Source organism: Malurus melanocephalus, unplaced genomic scaffold (genome assembly GCF_030028575.1).
Source record: "Malurus melanocephalus ecotype Western Australia unplaced genomic scaffold, MMel_1.1 scaffold_52, whole genome shotgun sequence".
Classification (NCBI taxonomy): Eukaryota; Metazoa; Chordata; class Aves; order Passeriformes; family Maluridae; genus Malurus; species Malurus melanocephalus.
Window position 1 is genome coordinate 2,324,896 of NW_026623284.1, and position 9,933 is coordinate 2,334,828.

The window sequence follows — 9,933 nt, forward strand, 5'->3', positions numbered from 1 at the left end:
TCAGTTTGTGACCCGGACTGTTTGTAACTGGAATCTCTYCACCTCTTTAGAGATTTCCTCATGTTTGCTCCACAAACGGAAGAGTCTGGGATGTGTGAGAGAGGATGGTGCAGATCTCTCATCCTGCACAGGATTGTGCCTGAAGCACTGGATGAAAAGCGGAATAAAATGTTCATTATTTAGAGGTGCGATTTTTTTACCTCTGAGCATTGAGCTACAAATCCAAACCCTCACGAACTTGCTGTGCTGAAATGGGAAGATCCTGCTCCTCCTCCAGCCTTAATTCTTGCCACATGCTCTCACCTGCCTCTTTAATTCTGCACCTGATCCAGCTTTCTAAAACAACCAGCAAAAATAGGGATACATTTCCCTTGGGTTAGTGAATCAAATCGTTCCAATCTGCCAGAGGAAAGGTTCCAGAGCTCAAGGCGAGTGAGGRATCCTTGCCAGGAATGGAGTGATAACAAGTCACTTCTTTTTTGCAGCAACAAGCTGTTGGAGCAGCTCAGGTGTGCCGGTGGCATTACCCTGGGCACAGCTGATCTGGGTGAGCTCCTGAAACCGTGCCCCTGTGATAAATCATCCTCCCCAGCTGCTCCAAGGGATTGTTCCTTCCAGAGCACCATTGTTGAAGGGAATCCTGCTCTTTATCAGCATCGCTCTCGATTTTGTTTGCCATCAGTGCAGGTGTCCCTTAGTGAAAGGTGCAGAACAGCTCAGTTAACACCTGGCACGACCCATAAAAATCTCTTGCTCAACAAAGGGAGCTTTGTGCGTTTAGCAAAGCTCGGAGGTTTGCCGCGATTTCAGGGTGAGAGTGGGAGCATCAGCCTGGAGGTTTAAGGGAGAAGTTTGGAGAAACGCAGGCATCTGCGTCCCGGGGAGAGATTTGAATTGGCAGCTTTCCAGCAACACATGCCATTGACAGAGCTTGAATTTATTTAGTGCCTGGCAGAAGTACTTCATTAATTGCAGAAGCACTCCTTGTCTAAGCATATAATCAGAAACAAGGTACTTAAGCTGTCATGATTCAATGCAAGAGTTGTGKTACTTGGGGAAAAGTAAACAAACTCATTTTCCTCCAAGGCTGACTTCTTCCTTGGCAGAGTTTATGTGCTTGGTGCCTGATTTGTCTCTTTTTAGAGTGGTTGATTTTGCGTTAATCTGTGCATCAGAACTGGCAAACACGTGATCTGTAAAGCTGTAAGAACTGTGGAGCTATAAATGGCATATGAAGGATGACATATGTATGAGAAAACCTGTACATTCATCAATWTATTATAAAAAGTTAAACATATATCTGAAGAAAACCATGCATTTATTGATTATAAATTTATTTACACATATATGCTTACTGCAAATATTAAAAATTCACTTTTTCTATAGAGACTTTTCTATTTTATGGTGTTTTCTATAGGTAAATATGGAAACTCCATGTTGTTGTCAGCCTCTGCTTTTTCCAGAAAGTCAYATTGACAATCTAGTCAAGCTCTGGGATAATTTGGCAAAGCTGGAAAGGCCAGAGAGCTATGAACAGTATGATCCAGATTTGTCCAGATCCTCTGGGGTTTGGCTCTTCATGTGGCACAGTACCACAGCTTCTCTGACAGGCTGTTTGTAACTTATGGCAGTGATTTTTCTGCWCTGGTGAACTTTACCACTCCTTTCATTGTTTGGGATAAAACCACATTCCCAAGCTTTGTCTCTGTCAAATCCAACACTGATACATTCAGGGCTATCTATAAGGAAGGCTGGTTGCTATCCTGAGGTTTTCCTGTCCMTTTTCTTTTAACAATCAAGTACAGAACTCTTTTGTGGGGTTCTTTTTCAGTGCTTGAACTAATTTCTCACACTATGGAAAGAACTAATTTGATTCACCACTTTCAAGGAGTTGTCCTGTTATTCTCCAGGGAGAGAACAATGTGCCACCATGTCCCCAGCTCCTTTAAAGCTCACAATGTTCCCTTTGCTTCAGTCACTGTGAGCTGTTCAAGAACATCATGAACCTTTTAGAAGCTGGCAGTACTGGCAGTACCCTGTGCTTTGTGCTTGAGGCCCTTGGTGGGGCTTTTASCACCAAAAGAGGCATTTTGAGTTCTTGTTCCAGGTGTCAAAGCCATCTTCTCTTTCCTTCCCACCTTTTTTTCATCAGGACACATTCAGGGAAAWGCTGTCAGCTCTGTTACCCCAGACCTGTAAGTGTCCAGCATCCTACCCTGCAGTGGCACAAGTCAGTCCTCCTGCACTCCCTTGCCTTGGATTTCTCAGGGCAAAAAGGAAATTCCAATCAGGACCTGCCCCTGCTGAAGGCGAACATCTTACCCAAAAATATCAAAACACATCTAAGAATATTTCAAGGGCAGAATTCCTAATAGTATTGGCTATGATTAAAGAATAGAGGAGGCTGGGGAACCACTGAGGATCTGAGGAACTTGGACACAGTAATACAAAAACTGATGTCAAATTTTGCCRTTGGAAATCCTGATTAGGWTGCTGGTTTGCTGACATCASTCAGGTTGAATTCTGCTGTTTAYCRTGGGGCAGAGCCGTGACCAGTAGAGAGCTCTGTTGCTCAACTGCTTCACAGCATCCAGAATTTTTAAAAAGCTGATATTGCTCATCACAGACTYGAGGGCAAAAAGATTAATTGCATCACTTTGCATCAGCAGCAGGCTTACAAAGGAGGCATCTGAACAGAGTTTCAGCTGATGAAAAATATCATTCTGAGCATATTAGTGACCAAATGGGTGGCACACATTGTTTATTCCCCAGTCCAGCTGGGATGATGCTTTCTCACACCCATGTGGTTAAACTCTTTCCTCTCTAAACCAGGGTGTGTGCAACCCAGCTCTCCATTGGTATCATTCCTGGCCCATATTACACACTAAAATGTGACCAAGTATTGTCTGGGACCGTGGTGACTGACGGGACAAAACCACTCCAGGATTGTGCAAACAGTTTCACAATGTGGGCAGCAGAAGGAAAACCCAAGCCCTCGGCTCTGGTGCTGTTTAATTCTCGGTGTAGAAGGAGCTTTGGGTCTGAAAATATGAGTGGAAAAGTTCCCTTTGAGCCAAYTAAACCTCTGGATTAAACCTCTGGCTTGGGATTGGTGATGCTGAGATGCAGAGCACTGGGCTGGTCAGTGTGCCAACTCTCCTGAGCACTTCATCAGCTGATCAGYACCAATATCCCTGTTCTATAGAAAGTCCTGGGGTTTTATTTACCCCTGGAAAACATGGARAAAGGATGTGTCAGAATGCCTTTCATCTTTGCCACTCTAGTTTATAGTCATGTTTGCCTCCTTGCCTGGTTGGAAGGCAAATTCCAGGCATCTGAAAGCTCGGAGTTTGTCATGTTTGGGAATATCCCAAAGCCCTGCAAAGAGAAGATCCATCAACCCTRCACAGTAACAGGGGATACCACTGCTGTGACTTCAATAGATATATATTGTAAGGTTCCCATCTTCTTTACCAGCAAGCACTTAGCATCACGTTTAACAGCAGGTAATTCATTTCCCAAGGGCTCCAAATAAACCAGTGAAGGTGTGGATTTAGAGTGCTGGCCATCAAATGGGGAGTGGGGKAAGAAGGGCTGGAGARCTGCATCCCAARCAAYGAAGCTCCAGCAGGACCGAGCACAAGGGCCTGAGCAACAGTCCTGGGGTAGAGCCCTAGATGAGACTTCTCAGCTGTTTCTCCTCCTCATTCAGCATTTCCTCAAATTTTCCACAGCAGTTTGATCCAAGGTCTCAGCTCCACTACATCAGAGCTGGCCCTGAGCACAGAGAGTTGAGCACCCAGGGCTGCTTTGCTGGTGCACTCAACCCTTGCCAGGTGGGGGTTGCCAAAAGGATTCATCTGCTTCTCATCTGGCCAAGGACCTTCCTCTGGTTTGGGGGTACCCAGGGAATCCAAGAGSCCTGTCCTTCCTTCCTTCCAGCCCTTTTTGTACTCATTTCAGGCCAGACTTACCAGCCCTGTTTAATGTGCTGGGGTAGGTTTTCCTGCACACCTGCAACTTCCCAACAAGTGGAATTCTGATCCTCAGGCAAAAATAACTTCTCTGTGCATCCAGGTACACGTGTTCCTCAGCTGCTGTCTTCTCAGGGGCTCCTGTTGGTTTGGCTGGAACGTGTGGCCCTGCACATGCAGTTAAATTGCAATTAAACTCCCTGGGCACCTCCACCRACCAGCTGAGAAAACTCAGCCACCACCTCGACATCCACAGGTGGAGGCACTCAGCCTTTTTTTCTGGTCTTTATACTGAGCTTCCTGGAACTGGCTGATATCCTGTTCTTTCAGATRTATTTTTGTGTGTTAATTCCTACATCCATCCCTTTGAGGACGCAAGTTGTTCTTTTTTTTCCCAGAAGTTCTGCTGTTGAGAGAAACAGGTATTGCAGGGTGTGTGCCTTTCTTTTTACACCAACGTGAGTGATGTCAGAAGAAGAAAGGAGGGAAGGTAGAGAGAGGTGCCTTGATGTTATTCCCTGAGCATACAGCTGAGATAAATATGTGTCAGTCTTGAGTGCATGAATACACATGCAGGAAAAGCACAAATGTACATACTGACAACACACTTAGATACAGAATATTAATTTATTGCCATTTTTTAACATCTTTTCATTTGAAAAAGCAAAGGAAAATGCAGATCTTTCAAAACCCTCCATGCTTTCAAGACCCAGAGCAGGATGGCATCAGCTACAGAGCAGGTGTGAGGGTTGCAGCAGTTTAAGGTGATGAATTTCTRGTCTGGGGCACGGTGTGATTTATGAGATAATTAGAAAACCAAATGCRTAACCACCCTGTTTACACGTGGGGCACTCAGGATTTATAGACAAAACCTGCATATTGCTTTATATTAGCCACTCTTTGGGAAACTGGGAAATGCCATCGAGAGTTTATTGTTACTGTAATTGAGATAAATGGAATGAAGAGGGGCAACAGAGTGTAAGAGCAGCAGAAAAGTTATTCCAGGAGTTTTGTTTGCAAGAGGGCCCAAATCATCTAAACATGTTACAGGAATACTATGTAATGTCTACTACAGGCAGAAAAGAAGTAGAAAAAACTCTCAGTGTACTTGTAGAAAATAAAAAAAAAAAAATAGTTAAAATGTTCTTTAGATCTTTTCATGCTCATTCCTTCCTGTTGCAAGTTGCATGTAGGCTCCTGATTTGCTTTTTCACCTGTTTTTTCTCCACAATGAATAGCRTTTTCTTCTTAACTTTAAACTAAAATTATGGAAATTAAATTAAAGTTAATATTAAAATACTATGTATGAATGTTTTTACTACTTTTTCCATGCTGAGTAAGGACTAAGAGACAGACTGTAAGCTGTTTATCTTGTWCTTTTTCCTCTTTACTTAAAGTCCAAGTGAAGTTTTCCAGTAAGCACAGTGGGCAAGATTCTGATGTCATAAGTGCTAAACTTTTCCTTTCATTTCAGTGGAGTTAGGAGTGTCTATAACGTTCCACAGACTAAATTTTCYAAAGCATGCAATTTATTTGCTTGTAGAAAAATCACACCCATAACTCTTAGGAGTTATGAAAACTGTAGATTTCAGTAAACTGCTTTCTAGTGCAACSGTTACTTAAATACTGAAATGGGAGATTGAGTTAGAGAGTGAATGTTCTGCAGAAACTGGAACAAGATCAAGCTACTCTGCTGTCAAAAGTAAATAAATAAGACATTATTTCTCGAGAATTTTCTTTCAATTCTGTGTGGTGATTAAACAGTTTGAGATATTGATCTTTTGCTCCTCTCTTTAGATTTTTCAATGTAATCAAATCAATATTGGGAAATAACAGAGTGAAATTACACCTAACAGAGCACTTTGGTCCTACCCAGCAAAACAGTTCATTATGAGCTGCAAATGAATACTTAATGATTTTAATGGAGCTTTATGAATGCTCAAAATTAATCACCAATCATTAAACATATTAAAGGAGGTAGCAAGTTTTTCTCCTTAAAGGAGCCCTTTGACCTTGGTTTGATGAGCAGTGTTTTGGATAATTAAGAGTCTAACCATCCAAATTCTTCATTCTGCACTGAGGAAACGCTATCACACAGACAGCACCCAGTTGCAAAATATTAATTCTGAAAATTGTATCATCACCTGGACCCGGGGAAATGCTTTGCTTTTTGTAGCTTATGTGCTCAGACAGACTGAAAAGCTTTTAGAGGAGCTTTAATGACAAGAACTTTTGATTCCTCTATTCCATCTAGTTTGCCAAAAAATATGTTTCCCTGATATAAAGATTTAATACATAAATTTTATATTTAATATATAAATTCATCTTTCTTATGGGATTTTGGGAACCTCTCTGTAGGAATTCAGGTGCACAGGTGTTGTACTGCCTCACCACTCTCATGATGAATAATTTCTTCCTAAATATCTAATCCAAACCTGCCTCTGTCAGTTTGAAGCCATTTCCCCTTGTCCCATCACTCCATCTCCATGTCCTTGCCAGAAGTCCCTCTTCAGGTCTTTTGTAGCTCCTTTAGGTGCTGGAAGGTGCTTTACGCTGCCTTTTTTTTTTTTTTTTTTTTTGGAAGGAAAACATTCAAATTATTTTGGGAGTGACCGAATGACCCAAGTCCATGTGATACTTAAAACAGAGTGCTGAGGCCAGAATTCAACTTGAACGATTAGCAGAAGTAAACTGTGAGTTGTCAGATGCTGCTGACTATAAAAAGTGGGGTGTTAGTTGTTGTTACTCATATCCCCACTCACTGAGCCTCATGTACTGGTTTACTCTGAGTAAAACAYGTGCCAAAGGCAGCCCTGGAGCCATCACCTCCCCAGATGGTGCAGAAAGGTTTTAAACAAAACCAGTAACCCTGTCATTTGCAGCAGTCTGTGTTAAGAACATTCTATAAGGCCTGACATCTCCAGCAGCACCGGGAGCTGGGATTTCTCCTGCCCAGCTGCTGGAGCCCTGCCTGGCGTGCCCTCAGTGGGAATCTGCTCTGGGATCTCCTGCTTGCCTCCTACTAATGGAAACATGGAATCATCAAGGYTGGAAAAGAACTCTGAGTTCATYAAGTCCAGCCACTTATCCWGCACAGGCCCCTTGAAAACCCCAAATCATCAAGTTCACTTTTTTCTTTCTTATTGGCAGCACCATCCAGGTTATCTCCCTCTAAAGCTCAGCCTGAAGCTCCTTAATGGCCCCTCAGTTCTGGTCTGGACATTTCACTCCTCATCATCACCCTGTTCATCTCTTGTCTGCCAGATTTGTGTCCCTGTGTTTTGTTTATCCCTTTTCYTTTTACTTCTTATCCCCTGTGAACTGAAAATGTCCTTGATCTTGTAGCTTTCATGAGTCTGATTCTCTTGTGTGCCTTCAGCAGTTTGTGCATCAAACTTGTTTAAAAATCACTCTCAGAGCAGAGTTCCTGTGTGCTTTAGAACTTCCCCCTGCACCTCAGCTGCCCCATAAATTTATGAGGCAGCGTTTCTGAATCTCAGCTGCCCTATAAATKTTTAGGGTAGCATTTYTCATGGATGTGCACATCCCAGAGTSTGCTAAACAGGGATGTTATTCAGACAATTGCCCTTTCCAGCAAACATCATCGTGTGCAACATCAGTAAATAYGGATTCAGCATGTGTATTTCACAAGACCAACTTTAAATCTGATAAACATTTTTACCATTAAAGTGAGTGTATACATATGGTATGTCTAGAATTCAGTTTGTGCTCTGAGGCCTCCCCTGAAAGCTGACTTTATCATCATCTGTGTGCTCAGTAACTCCAACTGGATGTCATAGAATCCACYCAAATATCCTCATTTTGCTTGTACAGTCCTGKAATCTTTCCCCACCATCCATCCCAYCCCTCACAACCCTCTTTATGCTTCCCATSTCTCTAAAATATTCTGCTCACCCASAAAATGCTTCTGTCATCAAAATATTTCATTCTGATTCTGTGCAAACATGGACAAAAGGCTGTATACTAATTAAACTGGGCTAGATCACTAATTRACMGAMTGATTCCAGAGATCCAATTAACTGRACAGTGCTGTAGCACTAACTCAGATGCTGCCCTGCACTGTCTGGACAGAAAACTGTTAAAGCTCTCTGTCATAGCCATGGTTTGCACCAGCCCATGCTCCTCATAGCAACTTTTACACATGGTTTGCAAAGCCAATATGGATAAGGACACAGAGGCAGCATGGATGGGACCTTTCTCTTCCAGAGGTGAAAGGGTTTTGCCATATGGACACAAACAGGGCCACTTGAATTGGTTTTGTGGTGATGGGGTTGGACTTGATGAGCCTTGCGGATCCCAGAGGAAAGCACAGTGATCCCTCCAGTGCTCTGCATGGAGACAATGCCTGGAGTGGAGGAATTCTGAGAACAGCTGTAATTCATCATCCCCAGTGTGATTTATTTCTCCTCTGGGCATTACAACCCAGCCCAGCATCAAAGGCACAGTGATGACAGCTCGTGCATGGCAGATTATGGACAAGCGACTGCTCAAGAGAAACGCCACAGTGACCAACAGGAGAACAAACAACTGCATTCCTGAACAGCTCTGTATGAAAGGAATACATAAAACCTTTGGRAAAATTAATTAGTGGTAGAAAATGAGTGAGTTGGCCAGGCCTAACAGGGATGATGAATGCAGTGAAGATGAGGGAAGAGGCYGCTTGGGTGGGAGGCCACTTTCTGACCTCCCACCAGAGCTAACTGAAAACTAAAAATGTAAGTGATGTAAGGGGGGAAAATGTGCTCAGTGACTGAAAGAGGGTCTCAGTGGTGAAATATCTCAATGAACTTTTTATGGCTCCCGGTAAAATAAAAATGATTTGTTAAAGAAGATTGTTAGGATCGTATGGGGAAGGTCCTGGCTTGTGCATTCCATGGAGGATGGATCCCATTAACACACCTGGCTGGGTCACCCTTGCTGTCTTCTCCACCTCATTCCCTTACCTGTCCCCTTTTTGACTTGACAGCTGCTCCCTGACTGCAGTTCAAGGTGAGCTTTACTTCCCACCCATTGATGGTCTGTGTGTCCCAAGGAGATTTTCCCTAACTACAGACACAAGTCTTTGGGTTTCCATCAGCTGCAGGCATTTCTTGTTTCCTTCCTCTCTAGACACAAAAAGCAGGGCTGTATTTAATTGTATATTTAATTGTATATTTAATTACATATTTAATTTTATATTTAATTTTATATTTAATATATTTATATTTAATATATTTATATTTATATTTATATTTATATTTATATTTATATTTATATTTATATTTATATTTTATATATTAATATATTTATATATTTATATCTATATTTGTATGTAGATATCGATATCTATATTTTTATTTTTATTTTTATCCCTTTAATAGCTTTTTAAAGTTTATTTTTATTTAACTGAAGAATTTATGCATCTGCTATGCTTCCATATTGATCCTTTAAAAACTACACTCTATAAATCATGATGTTCCATAAGTACAAAATATAGGGAACTGCATTTAGTGGGGATATAAAAAAAGCCGTGGTTTTGTTTATCTATTCGATGAAGATCAGTTCACATTACACAGAGTAGCAGAAAGCTGGACTGACAAATAAACCTTGTATTACAAGGAAATAATACAATATATGCATCCACAATTGTTAGTCTCAAGTGTTGGCCTCTCAAGCCTGGGTCTGCCCTGGGTTGTTTTTRCCTTGATCTGAGAGAACTCCAAATTTCTCAGGATTTTTCTGCCTCGTGAGAACCATACAGTGTGGAGGTGTTTGTGTAACCTTGGGCTCTACACCCAGCAGTTGGGTTTTTTCCACACAGAGAACATTTTTGATCAGTTTAATGAGTTATGGGTATAGATAAGCTGTATTGATCCCAAATTTAGAACACAGCTTCTTAGCAGATATTTTAGTATAAAAAGACATTTTCTGGAGAAAAAATGCCACCACTTCACTAAAG